The sequence below is a fragment of the Falco rusticolus genome, chromosome Z (assembly GCF_015220075.1).
Source record: "Falco rusticolus isolate bFalRus1 chromosome Z, bFalRus1.pri, whole genome shotgun sequence".
NCBI lineage: Eukaryota > Metazoa > Chordata > Aves > Falconiformes > Falconidae > Falco > Falco rusticolus.
The window spans coordinates 7,322,849-7,342,458 of record NC_051210.1 but is presented as its reverse complement, the minus strand read 5'-3'; the positions used below and the strand labels follow the sequence as shown (position 1 = coordinate 7,342,458).

At 41.1% G+C, this 19,610-nt stretch overlaps 1 protein-coding gene across 4 annotated transcripts in view; it reads left to right on the top strand.

Moving 5' to 3' along the window:
- MCTP1 (multiple C2 and transmembrane domain containing 1) overlaps positions 1-19,610 on the top strand; it is a 276,103-nt gene that overhangs the window by 70,084 nt on the left and 186,409 nt on the right. Inside the window, exon 1 of one of the 4 annotated variants that reach the window (XM_037374435.1) lies at positions 17,923-18,130. The exons of the other annotated variants lie outside the window; for them this stretch is intronic. The gene's annotated coding sequence lies outside the window, so the exon portion shown is untranslated. Of the gene's footprint in view, positions 1-17,922; positions 18,131-19,610 lie in introns of those variants that run through there. 4 annotated transcript variants of the gene reach the window in all.

Here is a 19,610-nt window from a genome sequence, read left to right as displayed (position 1 = left end):
CTGTATTAGTACCATGTGCTTGCAGCTTATTATTTTATTCTGTACCTTAAGAACTGGATAATCCATTACATTAGTGTGTAATCATAAGATAGGGGCAAAACGCCTCCTGTAAGGTCAGACACTGCTCAATCAGGTGATGCTTTACTGGGAAACTGAATGGGTTACATAAGCACATCAAGAGGTCTCCCAGTAAAGCGTTACTTAGTTGTTCAGTGTCTGACCTTACAGGAGGTCACATGAACGTATCAAAAAGGTCGTGGCAAGGGGTGTTTGAAAACTGTTGTTTGCTGTTGTGGCATTAGAAACAAGTGCCTGTCACAGGGGTTTGCCTTTATATCCTTTGTCCATTGCTCATGGACAAGTTCTGAACTACTCAGGCTTGACTACTGCAGGGTTTTTCTGATCTCCCTTCCTGCATTATACAGGTTAAGATTGTATCTTTGCCTTTTCTCTTTCTTTGACTTTTCACTGATTTTATCTGTGTTCTCAATTGCCTCAGAGAATATGATATATTCAGCATAGATGAAACTCCTTTTTTGCACAGGTGTTGGATGCAGAACTGGTTTTGTTCCGCAGAACGAAGCTGGGTTTCTCCTAGAAAGTTTGTGTCTTGCAGGCTGTGGAATTGTAAGAAGGGTTTTTCCTAGGCAGGAAGCTAACTGTGTCTCATTTCAGCCTTACTGCAGGTCTGTGCCAAACTGTCCTGTGAAATCTAAAAAATCTGGACTATCAGGTTCTTAGATTAATTTGGATCCATTGCTCAACCTTTTAATTGCTTCATTTTACCATAATGAAAGGTTGAAATTAGTCATGAAGATCATTTATTGTTGTCATCGATCCATCAAGATTCTGTCTTCTCTTTCCTGCCTATCACCACAACTTTGGAATAAACTCAGCCTTCCCATCCAAGAAAATACTCAGTGTTATTTGGAATACAGACAATCCATCTCCTCAGTTGTTCTTCTCGCTCTCACTAATGGCTGTATCGAGATGCCTAGGATTGTGTATTATTTAGGAAGCATTTAGACAGCTGTTGCCTGTTTTATGAAGTGCTGCTTATGTTGTCTGCAAGGTACATATATTGGTTTTGAATCCATCGCTCATGGTTGAAAGCTATAAAACAGACTGTAGATGACTCACTTTTGTGTTTTGAATTGATAGGTTTTGTAAGGTTTTTTATTTTCTTCGATAAGGTATCCTTCTGACATGAGGCTTAAGTGACAAAATACTCAGAGATGTGACAGCATGTGCATTGAGCAGGGAGTATGCAAACTGCCTTTCAGTGGTGATTTACTGCTGCACTACTGTCATGATTTTTTTTTTCCGAACAAATTTGTACAGCAAGAAGAATGTGCAAAGATGTCAAATCCTTTAACTCTGTTTTGGATTTTTTTTTTAATTGGAATACCTTACGTGTACTGTCACAGTGGTTTTACCTAGATATAATTAATAGAAGCTCAAGACTGTTAGTGTGCTTTTTCTTGTGTATCTCAGCGTTACTGGTCACACTGAGCCAGGTGGTTTTTGCATGACTGACCAGTATGAGCTCTAGTTGAGTGTGATGTGTCAGCATCCTACCTGTGGTTGCCTTGCATTACTTCATCACCTTGGGCTGCTGAAAATACTGTAAGTTTCACATTTGTATAATAATGGGAGAAGTACCTTTATGTTTTATGTTCAGATATTTGGACTAACTGTTTACAGCAGTGGCTTTCTGTGTGAATAAGAAGAAGACAGGGAAAATTAATTTGATTTTTAAATTATAGAAAAATGCTAGGAAATCCAACATACCTCTTTTATGCCGTAAGGAATAGAGAAAGTAGTGTTCTGGGTTTGGTCTAGTTAACATTAGTGAAGCATTAATAACTGACTATTACTCAGAGTGATCGTAGCTTGTATGCAGTATTGGTAGTTGCCGTATGGTTACTGCAAGATTTATTTACTGAGAAATCTAGCAAAAGTCATCACTTAAGAAACCCATTCTCTTTATTTAATGGAACATAACAGTGCAAATTAGTGGCTTTGGCTGAAGAGGTCACACTTCTTTAAAGTGTTTCTGGCACCCCATGGTTTCTTACACAGTTCGAGTTCCCTGTTCTTTGTTTAAAAAGCTGCTGTTCTCTCATATCTCTCAACAGTGTCAGGCTTCATGTGGGGGCAAGTGATTTCTGTGAGAATGCCAAATGCAATTATGAAATACCTAATTCAGTCACATTCTTGAATTACCTACCCTTGGTCACATTGCGTTACTCATAATTCTCCCTCCTTCCCGTTGTGCCAAGTTAAATGGAATCAATCTTGTTCTGTACAGATCAGGCTTAAAGTCAGCAGGAGAAAAATAGCGCAAGAGAGAAAGCATGATCCCATTATTCATTGATGGATTGGCATGCCTTCCAGAAGGTAATCCTGACTTCCAGTCTCCTCTCCCAGGATGGAAATTTAAAGTAAGCTGGAGGAGACAGATAAAAACAGAGAGGAAGGGGTGGGCTGTAGACGACTGTTCTGCCCCCCTTGCACAGCTTCAGCAGAAGGGGCTGGGACCCTTGGTCCTCTTGGCTGGTCCCTGGGGACAGTACCTGTGGGGTGGAGCTGGGGACTGGCATCCCTTATGTGGGCCGGTGGGTCAGCCAGGGTCTCTCTCCTCCTGGGTGATGGTGCTACAAAAGGCAGTCCCTGCCACTGCAGCCACCTCCTGCACTTTGCAGATGGCTCGGTGAAAGCCCGAGACTCAACTGAGTTCTGGCAGTGCCGTGTCAGTTGGCCAGGGGAGTAGCTCGGTTTGGTTTGCAGCAGTGGGACATAGGCATCAAGTGTCCAAGACAGGTGAGAAGATCTGTGCTTGCAGTTCTTCTGAACTTCAGAAGAACAGCAGTAGGTAGCAAATGAGAGCAGGTACCCTCCAGGTCAGATGGCAGATGTAGAGGATTTGGATGGTCTGTGGGGTTGCAGTGCACAAAAAGGTCCGCAAGGTCTGAATTCAGCCTACATGCTGCAGGAAATTCCTAGGTCCTACTCTTATTTTGATCTGGTACTACCTGCTGCTCTTAGCAAGCGTCCTGCTGTGTTTGGTCTGTTTCTTAAACAAAATCTTGCATTTGTGAGTGAAAATATAAGCTTGCCATGTGACCACAAAACAAACTGCCTGTGTTGGCCCTCTGGTATATTCTAAGTCTTTGTTAAATTAGTTGGCTAATTAGGGCATGAGGACAGATGAAAGCTGGGCATGAGGTAGGAATGTTTTCTTTCTAAATAAAATCTTAAGTTCTGTTGAAGAAAAGACATAAATATATGCACTTACATTTTCAGAAGACTTTTTGTAAATTATTTCTAACGTGATAAGCTTTGGATGCATTTAAGCAAAAAGCCATGTCTGCATTTCTTCCCAAGATCAAATGTTTGTAGAAATTGTATGCCTTCCTACCTACAAAGGAAATGCAGGTTAAAATGCAGTCCTAAAATGCAGCCTGTTAAAATGATGCTTTTCCAAAGTGTCTTACTTAACTAGAGATGAAGAGGTTTTGCGCACTCTGTTCTCTTCCAGGAAAGTCTGCGGTGTTCCAGTGGAGAAAACATGCTGTAATGCGCAGTAACTGTGCTTTGAAAAACATTGATGCAATCATTTGATGTAATGGTGTCTCCAGCAGCCCATCTTCAATATTTGTATTTACAAAGGTGTTGTGAATCCAGCAGGTATTTGGGAGGAAGCCTGGGGAAGTGTCAGAAATGCATTTTTATATGAGTAGAAAAAGGAGCTGCTCTTCAGGTTTCCAGACTGGGAAATGGCTGTCGTAGCAAATCAAACCTTTGCTCAGTCTGTTCAATTACTGAACCCTCTTGAGTCCAGTCTCTCCCCAGAGCTCATGATAAATTCTGCTCCCGATTGTTTGGAAGAAATCATTATGGAAATGAAGAAAAAGCCATACAGGCAAGCATAGAGAAACTATTTGCAAACAAAAAGTATGCAAGATACTAAAATGAGAAAATGCCCATTCCCTTCTTCAAGAATAAGATTTAGCATGGAAAAGTACACTTTTATGGTGGATTAGTTATATATTTTTGCATGTATGTTGTTCATACTGTGCAAGAGGAATTATCTAAAAATTCTTTGAAAGGTAATAATGGAAAGAAGATTAAGCATTCTGATACTGGAGCTTTGTAACAAGAATTAAACGGTACACATAGGTTTCAAAAGTCACTGATGCACTTGAAGGTTTCTGAGAATACTTACAGCAAATTCCAGAAGTACTTGGCCTGATAACAGCAAGGACATTCCTGAGTTGCACATGTAGGGTCCCTATATAACACAGGTGGCTACAGCAAGGCACCTAGTACTAACCTATTAGTTAGTATTAACATCTCATTATTAGTATTTTCTTGACAAGAAACTTAACATCCTGCACCTCCTCAAGCTGAAGAGCTGAATGTCAGAGAGGTGACCTTGGAATTCACAGACCAGCACTGCTTCTGAAGGTGGGCATCTCTGCTCTGACTTTGAAGAAGACACAAATAACCACATCCAGAGGAAGAGTCTCAGCTCTCCTTCCTTACCTCTACACAACACGGTGCTATTTATAACAGCCTTCCTTAGTCAGAATTGCACGCAAAATTACAAATGAAATTGCACTTTAATAGAAAAGTTAAAATCTGGTGCCAGATTGATTTGGAGGAAATATCTTTATGAATTTTGCATTACTTCTAACAGTTTTTATATCCCTTTCTGTTCAGTGCCTGCGTCCCAGCTTTCATCCTCTTTACTGTGGTTATTATAAAAGGAATGTCCTGAAGGTTAACTGGAACACTTTCATGGTAGTCATGGCTTTGATGTATTGAAGAAGGCTGCTTTATAGTAAAGGGCAAAGCATAACCCCTTTATAAAGTCAAGGGATGCAAAGGGGCATCTTAGGTGAATGAGGTTTTTATGGTGTCTGGGGTGGTTGTTTGATCAAGTCTGGAAACAGTTGTCTTAAGTTTATAAGCAGTATAAATGGTGGTCGTAGTGTATTCTACAAGGTAATCAATGCAAGTCTATAAAACTACTCAAAAACCCTTACTCACTTTAGCATGACTTCAGGCTATTTTAGTTCAGCACAGACCTCTTTTTTTCTTTTCTTTTTTTTTTTTTTTTTTCTTTCTGTGCCTGCCATGGCTTTTTTGTAGCAGAAGTGTCCCCGGTCATGCCACTCTCTGAGCCTTCTTCCTTCTCTTTTAATTTGGGATTCTGTTATAGCTAAAGATCTGTCATAACACCCCTGGTGTCAGTTGACATCTGAACCATAGCCTCAGCCATAATATTTGTTAAAAGAAGTGGGAAAGAATTGCTGCACAGACAGAGACGCTGCCCGTTGTGCCTGTGAAGGTGGCTGGAGCAGAGATGTGGTGAGCCGGTCTTGGTTCTCTGGAGTCTGCTTGTACCAAGTTCCTATCTTCAGCAGTGACATTGCACTGGGGCTGCAAAGCTAAACTGAAGTGGTTCTGTTCTTTGTGGAGCATTTTCCTAAATTAGTCATTAGCATTTAGTAAGATGGTAGCTCCCTTAGCATGTAAATATGTAACTGTAAGTGGGTAGTCTCTCATTTACATGAATAACTACTTATTTGAAAACCCTTAATGTTTTTTCAAATTAGGTAAAATGCAAGACCTTTACAAGATTCTTTTCCGTATTATCTTTAATGGGTACTTAGTGTTGCATTTAGGTATGTCTGAATGTCTAGTTGGCTTTTTTAACTGGCCAGATAGGAGAATTACAGGGCAAGTGCACCTGACTGATAATACCTTTGTTTTTCTAAGTCCGATACCACCCCATCAATGCCTGAATATGCAGCTGCTGGCAGGGGGTGCTGCCTTACATTAGTAATTTTTGACAGGATTAAAGATACAGGCATTTCAAATAAGTTTAGTTTTAGGCTCATCTTTTTTAAGCCATGCTATTTTGGCATTACTTCCTCCAGCGAAACTCCAGACTAATCCATCAAGGAGTTTCCATATTCTGCCATACAACAAATCAAAGCCTAAAAATATTGGTATTAGCAGCACCAACCAATACTTCAGCGTGGGTTAGTTCCATTCACTGCGGGGCCATCAGGTGTTTTTTGTTGTGGGGCGTTCTTGTGTAACTCCATCAATTCCTGTATGTTTCATTCTACGGTGACCGGGTTTTATAGTTACATCCTCTGCCATTTCTTCCATAATTACTGACATCTGTGCTCCTCATTCAATAAGAAAATTTACAACAATTCATTTTGGTCCTGTTGGAATAGCGGTTACAGGTTCATCATGCTTATCGAAGGGCCATTGTGCGGTTAACACCAGCTAGTTAGGGTGGGTCACTGTTCTCCCCAGGCATGCGAGTTCTTTGTTGGGCTATCTATTAAATCAATCACATTCTGTTGAGGGGCTGAGGGCATGGGTTTACCAGGAATCAACTTCCTGCTGACTGACCCTCCCTGCTGGATTGATTCTGTGGTTTAGCAATGGTTATCAGAGCTCAGAGGTCTGCGGTGGATATGCCATATGGTAACTTGTGGCACTCCCGTCGCCAGTGATCTGTGCCAAAGGCTTTTACTTTCTTTATCAGTGTTTGGTTTGATCTCTGGTTTAGGCTTAGTGGTGTGGACCTGGCAAATCCGTTGCGGGGGTTCTGGTGGTTTCCCAGTGTTGGGGCCAACCCAGCCCATGCAGCGCCCATAATTCACTGTCTCTTACACAAGCTCCAGGTGGTTACATGGGTCTGCTCCCATGGGGTCTGTGCAGCAGCCTTCATAATGTGGCTGGTGTGCATACGATCCTGAGCATTGGCTACATAAGTTTTCAAACTATCTGGGAGACCACAAATAAGAGGAGTTAGTCTTGCTGGATCAATAGGAGCTAGTACTAAGGGTTTCTTTAACGCGTTTCTTTCATGCATTGCTCATATGCAGGCTGCCTTTTGCACAGACACGGCCAAATCGGAGAACTCGGACGTCTTGGTAACAAGAAGGTCACCTTGCTCTTGTGGGTCAATGTGTGTGTCAACTCCTGTGGTCGATGAATTGTTGTGATCACCAGGTGTGGTGGTTAAAAATATTCCAGGGCCCCGATAGTTTCCTGCTTCTTCCTTAATAAGATTTGGTCTCCCCCCATAAGGGAGACCTGCCACACATATTCTGCCTTGGATTCCTCTGGATGCCAGGAATACGTTTCCTGTAACTTTGTTAATTCAGCAGCAGGCTGCAGGATGGTACGTACAGTGGTACAGACCTTGTCATCTCCCTCACTTGTGGTGTAAGTTTTGGTCAACAGTTGTATAGACATGGGTTCTGGGGTAGGATTGTAATGAGAACTTTCCAGCGGTTCATCGTTATCATCATCATACCAGATGTCTCCATCCCATGTCTCAGAATCTGCACAGTGTATTAATTTCTGGACTTGTTTAGTGAAGACTGAGGACAGCATTTCATTTAATAACAGGTTAAACTTTTTCTGAAGTTTTTTTTGCCCTCACCTTTCAGCTGAGGCTAATAGCATTTTAAGTTCCCTATTTTCAGGTTTTCACTCATGACGGTATCTACTTATATCCCCAGCTTTTCGTGGTTTCTTTCAGAGATCAATGATGCCTTTAATACTCCCTTTTCTGACTTCAAAGCAGCATATTCTACATTTGCTGCTTTTCTCATTTGGGTGGAGGGGACTTTTTAATTTCCTTTTGTGCACAAGATAAGCAAGCCCCCAGCACTGGACAAACAATACCTTTGCCTTTACCTTTTTTTAATCTTTTGTTGACTTCTACATTGTTCTATTCACTCTGCCACTTTGTCCTCATCTTTCCAATATTTTTGGGGCCATTTTGTTCCCACTTGGGATGGTGCATGCTTATATTTTTTGTAGCACTTTATCCATGGCAATCCTGTCCATAGACCCAGTTTACCACCACGTTGTAGGTATGAGTCTGATTTGTGGCCAGCAGTGAAAAGCTCTCCCATTGAGTCAGGAGGTTCAGAAAGGGTCCCCCTGCTTTCTAAACTCTTTCTCAGAGAGAAGTCCAGTGTGGCTAGATCCAGTCCTACTCTCGGACTTGGTCAAAAGTTTAGGTCTAAAGGATTATATGTACACAGCCACTCATCAGAGTCAATGTTTGCCTGTCAGAGCCCTCTCAAGGGCTTTTGCTGGAGCAGTTCTGCAGAGTTGAAAAGATAAATAATTTATGAAGGCAACAGATACAACGAATTTGCAATTGCCGTTGATAAATGCACTTTCTGCAAAAATCAAGCTTAAGTGTTCAGCACTTTTTATTAACAACACTTAGCTGGGTAACATCCGATATAGTCAGAGATGCGAGTCTTAACCAAAGAGCCATCCCTGTCTGGGGAGGAGGGAGGTCCAGGTCCATCTGCCGGTCTGGTAGCTGGAGTTCTCATCCTCAGAATGGAAGATTCTAAATGTTGGATTTATAGTCACAGCAAGGTGGGACTAAGTCACTTGTGTGCCAGTTGGCTCTTGGCAAGGATTGTCAGTTCTGGAAGGCCAGTGGGACCTGACGGTTCAGCACGGAGTGGGGGACTTTATAGAGGTATACAGAGGTCTTTCTGGCTTTTACTGAAGCAACACCGGGCTGTGAGAACCCCGCCGCACCCTGGGTGTCACTCAGTTGATTTGAGACTTCTGCTTTGTGAGATAAGCATGTCACTGAGTCAGACCCAGCTGCTCCCTGCTGGCTCACTGTAACTTCTGTAACCATCACCAACAACTCCGGTGTCCCACGCTTCGTTAACAAAGCCTTTGGCAATAATACCAGCAGAGTTGCAAGCCTGTGTGTGTACATTTTAAACATTTTGCATCGTGAGGTTCTCTACACAGATGTGAACCCTACCTTCATGCATCACATACTGAAAGTTCCAGTTGGGTTACAAAGTTTTGATGCATTTAAAAATTGTGATTTTTAAAACAGTGAATCAGGATTGTGTTTATAGACCTAGAATTTGTACTAAGAGATGTTCATCTCTCATTTGGGGAAATATAATGACATTAATAAACTTAAATGAGTGCTTGCAGTAGGGTTTATTCTTTACTGGGAGTTCCTTTTACATAAGCGTTTCAACAACTCTTTATTGTGTAATCACTGGGTAGGTTTTTACTCTACTGAGCTGAGACATGTATTTTACAGGTGACAGGAGCTGTACCAGAAATTTCAAATGAAGTATGTACTTCTTAAATGGAAAGAGTAAGGATTTAATCTGAGTTTGTGTTGTTCCTTGTTAGCTGTTTCCACTTAGTTTACTAAGGGCAAACTGACTTTTTGAGTTCTTCAGGGCAAAATCCTGTGGCTTGTGCTACCAGATGAAAACCTGTGGGTCTGACTGTCAAATCTACCTGCAAAAAGTTAGACAGCCCTTGAATTAGGGGATGAAAGATGTAATTTCCATGCAATAACTGAAACAACTGTTAAGATCTATGGTAAATTTGGCTGCCATGCTGCTATCAAAATAGATTTTCTTCCCCCAAGAATTCTCATGATTTGAAAGATGTTAGGATAGGCAAAAGAAATACACAGATGAGATCTGTCCAAAGGAAGTTACAAGAAACATATCAAGTATGTCATGATAAAAGTGTTCCAAGCCAGAGGGCAGGAAAAAAAAAAAAAAGGAAGTGAATTCTACCAGCAGCGCTACCAGATCTTTCAGCTGATAAGAATTGCCTTATCCCATTTGTGTGAAGATGTGAAAAGAGGTATTAACCTGGTTTGCCTGGGGACTGTGACAGAGGCTTAAGAGTGTGTTTGTGGGCAAATATAAAAAGCATAAGGATTGTCCTGAATTACCTCCTCCCGTTTACATGTCACTATAGAGCTTCACAGATCATCAGAGCAATGCAGAAAAATAACATTTTAGGGTCCCTGGGGCATTTATGTGTGTGTTAGCATCCTGTTCCTCATGAGCGCCCAACTCTGAGCTCCTTATTTTGGAGCCAGGTTGTTCATGGCTGGCTAGGGATTTTTGTGTGGTGTTGCACTGTGTGTAGGCATACCTGAGCAGTTTGCCTGGTTTATACAGCAAGGCAATGGTGTGACCAGGGTCACCTGAAGTTGTATTCAGTTGTCTCACAGACATGAATGAAAGGTGATTTTTTAATGAAGTTCTAGAATGGGTTTCAATATATGTAATCTAGAAAGGCCTGGAGAAGTGTTTCCAGGAGTTGGTATAAATGCTATAGACATGATCTTCCATTATGCATGAGCCATGAGACTAAATTCCTAATTGAGAGAAAGTAAATGTGCTCTTAAAAAGGTACATAAATAAGTAGAACTCCACCAGCTCTTACCATTCCCTTTTTAAATACATCAAAACGCATATTGCATTTGCATGGTTCAGCAGTGCTTCAAAGGAAGAAGTGCTCTCTTTTTGAAGGAAAAGGAGGTGTTTCAGCGCACTGGTTTTGGGTGTCTTGGGACATGGTGACTTTCTAGAGTGCATCTGCCTGTAAAGTGTTTATGTTGGTGTAGGTTATGTATTTTCTAGTTCAAGCAAAATACAATTTTGCACTTCAGGAGGAACATGCAGTTGCTTTATCCCCTTCTCTCTTCTGTCAACTGCATACATGTTCAGTTACCTGAAATTAACAAAGGGTTAGGTCTGGTGGGAGGGAGAGAAATTACATTTCTATCTGATTCTACGCACAAGTCTACTGTGGAGACAGCTTTCTCTATAGGTTCTACTTATTTGCTTCCCTTTCTGTAAGCAGTGGAAGCATACGGTTGCTGTTAGCTTGACTTTCTCATAGTGTGGCAAAAGGCAGATGTCATCCCAGGGTGACTTTTCAGAGGTTAGCATATGTACGCTAATCAGATAAAGGAAATTTAGAAATCTACAATAATAACTGCTGAGGATTAAAAAGAGGGCATGGTGATTTCAGTTTAATGAGTTATTTTTGACAGTGTTTGACTGTATTGATTTGTCATAGATGCTATCCTTTTGCTAAATTAAAAAAAAAATACAATATCGCATGTAATTTGGTGTTCCAAGGACAAAACTTTCTAATTTATGAAATCGTACTTATCAGTTCTCCTCAAACACTTAAGGCACACTATATGATAAATAATGGTGAGGTCTAAAACAGAATACAGTCTAAGTCAAACAGCAAATAGGCCAATAATAAAAATGGTCATCTTTCTTGAGCAACCAAGGTCAGGTTTTGCATTAAAACTATTTATAACAGACTATGGTGGGCTAACCTTACACTGTAGCAGGTGTAATTTTTTTCAGATTACGAAATCCAGAACCTGCCCTTTTCCTTAAACCCACCTATCATTTGATCATTTATACCTTTAAAGTGAACAAGCTGCTTCAGAAACACAATCACAAGTAAAACAAAGCAAATAAGCAAATTTCTAAATCATTGTGCAGATTCACAGCAGAGGCTAGTGGCATGCATGGCCTCCACTGCGCATGGTTTGTGAACAAGCCTTTAAGCTCTGAATATGAGCGTTGTGATTAGTGATAGAACAACGTGTATGTTAATGATACCAATGGGCATTTCATCTGTTCAGCTGAAATGAGAAATTTCATAGAATACCTTACACAGCAAGAAAATGCATTATCTTGTCATTTTTCTCAAAGCGGTTGCTAAATGCTTAAAGTGCTTGGAAAACTAATGTGTTAAGTAATCATCTAGTTTGTTACATTTTTGTACATACTGTTTGTGTTACTGTACCCATCTGTATGCAAAACCGTCTCTATACACCTTAGAGAATAGGAAAACAAACCAATATTTGAGTAGCTTGTAATAAAATAGTAATAGACATTTGTTATTTTTTTCTTAATATGCATTTTCCCTGGACCTAGTGTTGGGGATTTTTTGAAATGACCTTTATTATATGGTTCTTTAAGTTAAAATTTAGTGCCAATAATTACTTCATCAGCAAACGTAGGAGGGCTGTTAGCTTGACATGTCTTGAAAAAATGGCATTGTAATCAGTGCATCCCCAAACAGTTCTTTGCTTTTTATGTTATCATATAAAAAGCAAAGGTTTTCACAGAAGCACCAAGTGGCTGAGGTTGGCAGGGATCCCTTGAGATCATTTTGTCCAACCTTCTCAAAGCAGGGTCAGCTAGAGCTGGTTGCCCATGACTATGTCCAGTTGGGTTTTGAGTGTCTGCAAGGATGGAGACTTCATAACCTCTCTGGGCAACCTGGTCCAGTGTTTGACCACCCTCACAGCAAAAAATTTTTTTCCTTGTGTTCAAATGGAGTTTTCTATATTCCAGTTTGCGCATGTTGCCCCTTGTCTTGAGAGTGGATTCTGTTGAGAAGAGCCTGACTCCATCTTCCTTACTCACCGCATCTGGTATTTATACCCATGCATGAGATTCCCCAAGCCTTTTCTTCTCCAGGTGGAGCAGTTCCAGCTCTCAGCCTCTCTTGTATGACAAACACTCCAATCCATTGATCATCTTTCTGGTCTCTTGCTGGACTTAATACAGTAACTCCATGTCATGGGTTTTTTTAATGTACTGGGGAGCCCATAACACAGCACTACAGATGTGGCCTTAGCAGTGCTGAGCAGAGGGGATGGATCACCTCCCTCAACAGTGCTTTGCCTCCTGCAGCCCAGGAGGCTGTTGGTCTGCTTTGCTGCAAGGACGGGTTGCTGCCTCATGGTCAGCTTGGTTTCCACCAGGACCTTCGCTGCAGAGCTGCTTTCCAGCTGGTCAGCCCCCAGTGTTTATTGTTTACTGGTGTATGATGGAGCTCCTTCCTGGGGCAGGACATGGCACTTCCTCATTTCTCCAGCCTGTCTAGGTCCCTCTGGATGGCAGTGTGACTGTCTGGTGTGTTGGCTGCTCCTCCTGAGTTTGCATCACCGGTGTATGATGAGGGCACACTGTGCCCCACCTTTCAGGTGATTAAAAGCGATGCTAAGCGTAGTGGCCCCAGTATTGCTCCTCAGGGTACGCCGCTAGTGACTGGCCTCCAGCTGGATCTTGTGCTGCTGGTCGCACCACTCTAAGCGTGGTGGTATAGCCTATCTTCATCCTACCATTTTGTCCACTGAAACCGTTGGTGCTTTGCCAGCTCATTGATGAGGATATTATAGGAGATGGCACCAAAAGCCTTGTTGGTGTGGAGATGGACAGCAGCTGCTCCCTCCCTTCACACAGCGAGCCAGTCTTCTCATTGTGGCACACTATCAGCTTGACTTCGATGGTCTCATTTAGCACTTACCAGCTTTGGTGTGTCTGGCATGCAAATAGACTTTTTTTTCAGATGTGCGAAGTACAAGTAGATGCCACTAGGTACCAATAGCAGGTGAGCAGAACTGCCATATTCCTGTGGAATTCCCCAAACTTTTCAGTGTTTATGTAACACAGAGGATTGAATAACTGGCATAAACTGCACTATTAATGTAAATTGCAGAAAAATAAATCACCCCACCCCCATCTGGTTTTCTGCTTTGTATTTTTAATTCTTCCACGTGTCTCTATACAAGCATATGACCATATAATCTTCCTGATTTTTAAAGATTTATCGACAGCTGGCTGTTGTGTAGGCTGCTGGTTCTACAGGTGAGTGGGCTTGCTGCAGAACTCGAAGGAAGCCATGCTTTCTGCCTAATGTGGTGGCACAGGACAGGGTGCCAGAGTGAGTGCCCGTCGACAGCAGCTGATCCAGGCCTTCTAGAACTCTTGCTGGTCTAAATATTGTGTATTTGTGTTTTCCTCTCTCAAATACTGATTTAACAGCCTCTCCAATATCCCCACCTCAGGCTATTCTTTTATGAAAAACATATTGCAAGAAATGTTTTTAGTCTCTGTTGGCTAATAGAATGAAAGCGTAAGGGATGGGATGGACAGCAGATGACTCAATTCTAGCAGGCTATTTGGTAGATAGTGTCTTCCTTGGGAAATTCAGAGATCTTTTCCAAGTCTCTTCCAGACTTGCTGCTCTCTGTCTCTAGAGAAATCTCCCCTACGAGGGTCTGTGGAGACGTTCTTGGAAAGACAGTTGTGGTCCTTGTGTTTGAAACTTTTGTCCTGATTTGTATCAAGTACATCTTCATCCTTGTCACCTGTCTTTTGTAAAACAGGCAGAGAGGCATGAAAAGCCTGGTCTTGTCCTGGAGGATGCGCTCTCATGCTGCTTTTTGAAGAAGTGTGCTCACTGTGGGCAGGACTAGAGTAGTCATTGTGAAGGCTTCAACACGTTCCAGGAGTAGCTGGCTTCCATTTTCTTTCCATCTGGCAGCAACTGACTCTCCACTGGTCTGTAGAGTAAGGCTGGAGGCCTCTAAAAGCCCACATACCAGTGAAATTGTTATTTATTTTTTTTATGTTTTTTGGTAGGAAACTCAAGATCCTAGTAAAGTATTTTATTCCGTCTGCAGAAATAATTCATGTGGGCAGAGTAATTAATAAGAAATTTTGTCTGAAGTGTGCTGTCAGCAGGCAGAGAAAAACAGAGGCATTAATCAAGGTGCAGGGAAATTGGCATTAGTAGATTTAACTCACCTGAATTATTCACACTAGCTGCACCATAGTTTTGGTACCATTATTTGTAGTTAACTGTTGTCACCAATGGTTATGGTTGCTGCTCTGTCTCTCGGTGATGAAATTAAGGCCCCACAGACTGATGGAAGGAAGGAGCACTGGTCCGGCTGTTGAGTTTTCTGAAGAAAAACAGCGCTGCTGTCACCTGAGTGTAACAGCTGAAATACGTTGTTCCACTCTTTCAGGTGGATGTACAGTGCTTTACTCCAATGTGTGATTAGGGTGTAGTTAATCAGAGTTCATTATTTCTTAACATGACTAAAGAACTTTTTTGGATGATGTTTTCAAAAGCAGTCATCTAACTGGAATGTGCACATAGATTCTGTAGGAAGTGTTTCTGTTGTGTGTGTTTATTGGCATGTGAGCTTCAGCAGAAAATGCAGTTTAAAAGCACTTTACTCAGTGTCATGGGTCCGTTGTCTGCTGTTTAATTTCTCATAGCAGAGAGCTGTGAGACCTATTTTACCTTCCAAATTACTGATTTCTCATCTGCTGTAAAAGGGTTTAAAAAAACTAATTTGCAAAACATTTGTTAGTGTAACAATACATCATCATGTGCCTTAGAAACTAAGGAGAGAGGCACATTTTGAAAATGCAAAAAAGGAGACCAAAAAAAGAATTTCTCCCACCACTGTGGGAGATGCATGCACTCTGTTGTGTGTATGCTGTAGTGAGATGTACTCGGTATCATACCTGTTCATCCCAGCACCCGCTTGAGCACTGTGGGCAGCGTTTCTCAGTCCATACTAATTTCCTTTGTCCCTTTGCTGGCATGGAAGAGAAGTCATCAGTGGCTTTGGGGGAAGCCCTCAGTGTGAGGACTCGGGAGAGCTGCTGTTGGGACTGGCCAGATAATGGTGGGTTCAGAAGGCATCAGTCAAACAGAGGATACTTTCCCAAGAGTGCACCTGATGGGAAATTTAGTGATGTCCATCTCCCTGTTTTATCCACAAGTCTAAGGGGCTTGTGGGGATGGGTCCCCATCAGCAGCATCCCTGTTTCAGCATGTTGTTGGGGTCTAGAGTAGCAAAGTACGCTCTCTCTTACCATTGTGCAAAGTGATGGCTGTTTTACAATCTTTCAAGCTACTTCTGCAAGGAGCTCTTCCCAGATGGGTTTTGAACATTTGTATTAACCTGTCTTATAGTATTTATTAGTTTGGAGCAGTTGGGGTTTACAGCTTTGAAGGCAGACAGCAGTGATAGATGGCGTTACTTTAAAAAACATGTGCCTTGAAATTTCTTCATTCTGTAGTGTTTTGTCCTCCATTGCTTGTTTTTCCTCTATGGAAAATACATGAGGTACTTTGGAAATTACTGTTAAATGAGAACAGCAACATACGTGCTACTTAAAAATGAATTCATTGTTCTCCAGAGCTGCAGTCAGGGAGATAACAAATGTTACTATTCCTTTCGTGACCTTCTCACTGCAATACCAGGGAGCTCTGCTGTTCATCTGCAAAGTAAGGGGGAATTATTACGCTGCTTCCAGTGGTAGAAAATGAGGCATTAAATGATATGGGCAAGGGCAGGTGTGTGTATCTGAAGCCACAAAAGCTACATAGATCCTTAATAATAAAACATCACTCACTATCATTTTTTAAAATAAAACTTTGCTGCAAAATCTCTCTTGTAGTAGGAAAAGGAGATGCTTTACTCCTTATTAATCTGTTCTAAGTTGCTTCTGGGTGCTGGTGATGAGGAGGACTCTGCCAAAATGTAAGTTGTCTTTATCTGTTGGCATGCAGATTTTGGTAGTGTCATACATGCGGTCACACATGTGTCATATATATGTCACACATACCGTCTTTCTTCATGCCATGGGAGCAATGACTTGTTGAGGTTTCTTCTGGACCCATTCCCTATGATTTCTATTATTTCAGTGTATCACATCTCATCCAGGTCTATCAGAACCTGTAGTCACAGTCTCCTTCCTTAGGCAAGTGATTCCGATATGCGCTGTTTTTTTCTTTAGGAATGATTTTTATGCTTTTGTTCTGAAGTGAATGCCAAAAGCATATTTAACTCCACCATCATGAAGTGATAAACTAAGCTAAAATTAAGACCAAAGTGGAACATTCTGGGCAAGTCTGGTGCGCAAGTTGTCTACGGTGTGATATAACTAATTCCACCAAACTCTTCTGCTTTGCAGCAAGGTGCTGTTGCAGGAAGAATCTGGATTTCTTAACAGTGTTCCATTACAGCCGTTAATGATATATATTAAATCAGTTATTTCAATGTTTAAAATATGACTCCCGGAGAAAAGTGGTTTGCCCACTTGGTTGCAGTCTGCTGTGTGCTTTCTGATTATCCGTAAGGTTTAAAATCAGTATTTCAAATCACACCCCTTGGATTTACATTTAAGCTTGCATATTTCCAGGTGAACTGCACCAATCTGAGAGGGGGTCCCAAGCATCCAGGGGTGTCCTTGTGGAATGGAGAGGAATGGGAAGAGAGTATCCACATTTCCAAATGGTGCTCGTTTCTCATCTACTGTGGAATATTAGATTTACTGCAGAGAAACCAAACCCCAGAAGACTGAGAACACATAGGTCTGAAGCAGTCTGATCCAGAAGGATGTTAAGGGGAGAGAAATTACTGCAAATACGCAAAAGACGTGTAGAGATTTTAAGGAGAGCTGTTTCTTTTTCTGCATTCAAGGTTCAAGCTAAATTAAAACAACATTTTCTTCAGAGGGTAGAGATTAAAGAAAGAAATCAAGTGTCATACCGAAGGTATATAAGACTGGACAGGCTTTAATGCCAGATAAGTAACAATGCATATCCAGTTTTGGAAAACCAGTTCAGTTATAACTGAATGCATGTTGAAATTCAGTTGGATAAAATCTGCATTTTTATCACTTCTTTCTTATCTCAATTCCTCCTTGATCAGGTTCTGATTTTTCTGTAATGGCCAAGAGGGAATTTTTCTGAAATTTTATACGATTAATCAGGTGGTGTCTGAATACTGCTTTTAAATCTCAAAATATCTTCAGAATTTATAGGCTAGGATAGAAAGTACATTTTCTCAAAATATCTTCACAATTAATACACTAGGATAGAAAGTATGTTTTCTCTTTTATTTTCATGGAACACTTACACATGCATTTATTAAAACAAATATTTAAGTTTAGTATTTCTCCGCTCAAGGTATATTACTTGGAAAAAAAAGTCAGTATAGGGATGATCTATGACTTAGTTCACCAGTTGAGCTTTAATATTTTTTTCACACCAGTATTTAATAAATAAACTACCGAACCCTTCAGTTTACACCATCTTCAGCAGTGGAGGAGGGGGAAGGAAGCAGCTTTCAGTGTTTAAAGATGTGGAGATAGTTGAGTCATTTCCTCTGAATATGTGTTGAAACATTCACGTATCAAGACTTATCTTACTTTCGTTCTGAATAGCTGCAGTTCACAGCAGCAGTCAAATGATACTTGCACAGAGCTGTTGCTACCAGCTGGAGGTGAGCAGTGTTCCTAAGCAGTTGCCAGCTAGAAAGGCTAATTCAAGATTTGCAGGTACCTGTATGAAGCAAAAGATGTTTAACTCACTCCTGTAATACTATTTGAGATAGGTGCAAGCTGGAGGAACTTCTCAATTTGGACCTGGTAAGGTAGGAATTCAGGTTTTTTTTATAAGGTCTGACATGCTCTGATGTAGCATTATATGCACCCTGCTTTAAAATGTAGGTAATTTATAACTCTGTTTTGGAAATAAATAAATGTTTGGTTTTGATGGAAACTGCATGCCCGAAGTGGGTAATACAGAAAGAGGAAAACTGTTTCTTCAGTTTAGGGTGCATGAAGTCACACAGAGGGAAGGATTGCTCGCAGGCAGATTGATACCTGCAGTAGTTGAGAATACATGAGATTTTCTGGAAGCTCACTGCTCTCAATCTTTCGCTATTTTCTCGTATTAACAGAAGGATCTGTACTTAATTACTTGTGGGATTGGTAGTTTGAAGTCCATCATTCTTCCTTTTAAATTGCTCTCGGATACCCGTCTTCTGCTGAGTGGCTTGTAGGTTTTTATGGGGTTTGTGGCATTAACACGCTGCCATTCCTTAGTGGCAACTGAACATATCTAAATATCTAGGCAGCACATGGTCAAGTTAAATCTAGCTTTGACTGGAATCGTAGTTTTAAAATATTTTTGCCATTTGTATGTACAGACCACTCTTATCCTATAGCATTGGTCTTTTGAACCCTGAGTACAGCAAGCACTAAGGAAGTTCCTCTTAGAAGCAGGTTAGTGTTGTTTTACTGGTAGCGGCACTATCGTTGTATTTGCTTTAAAATTGAATCGAAATAATTCAGATGCATTGTTCTGATAGTTATATTTCCCAAAATGTAAAATACAACTTTGTTGTATCATTTGAATCTAAAACAACTTCTGAGAAATCTAGGTTATATAAAGTGTGTACATATTTGTGTATATACTTATTATTGTTATTATGGTTAATAATTATGGTTATTAATGGGGAAAATTGAGTTAGGATTATTTTAGTATGGGTCTCATGAAAATGTGGGCAGCGTACTTTTAAATACACTGACTGGAGATTATTTTTGTTCAAGGGAATGATGTATATGGCATATATGTTGACTTCAGGTATTTATCTCATTTTGAAATGGAGACAGCTAATTGTTCACAGATCATCTTTGATATGTATGTGACACCTGTCTCTAGTTCCCAAGTGAGTTATCCTTCATGTGCCATGTTTGACATAACTTGCAGTGTAATTCTGCACTCTTCAGGCAAGTTAGAGGATTTTCGTGCGTGATATGGCAGATTTCTCTAGAGATGAGAGAAGTGCTAGCTGTCAGATCTTTTAACAGCGCTGCATCATGGGGCTGTTAAGCCTGGAGGAGAGAAGGCTCCGGGGAGACCTTAGAGCACCTTCCAGTACCTGGAGGCGCCGACAAGAAAGGTGAGAGGGACGTTTTACACGGGCATGTAGGATAGGACAACGGGAACGGCTTTACGTTGACAGAGAGGAGATTTAGATGAGATGTTAAGCAGAAATTCTCCCCTGTGAGGGTGGCGAGGCGCTGGCCCAGGCTGCCCAGAGCAGCTGTGGGTGCCCCATCCCTGGC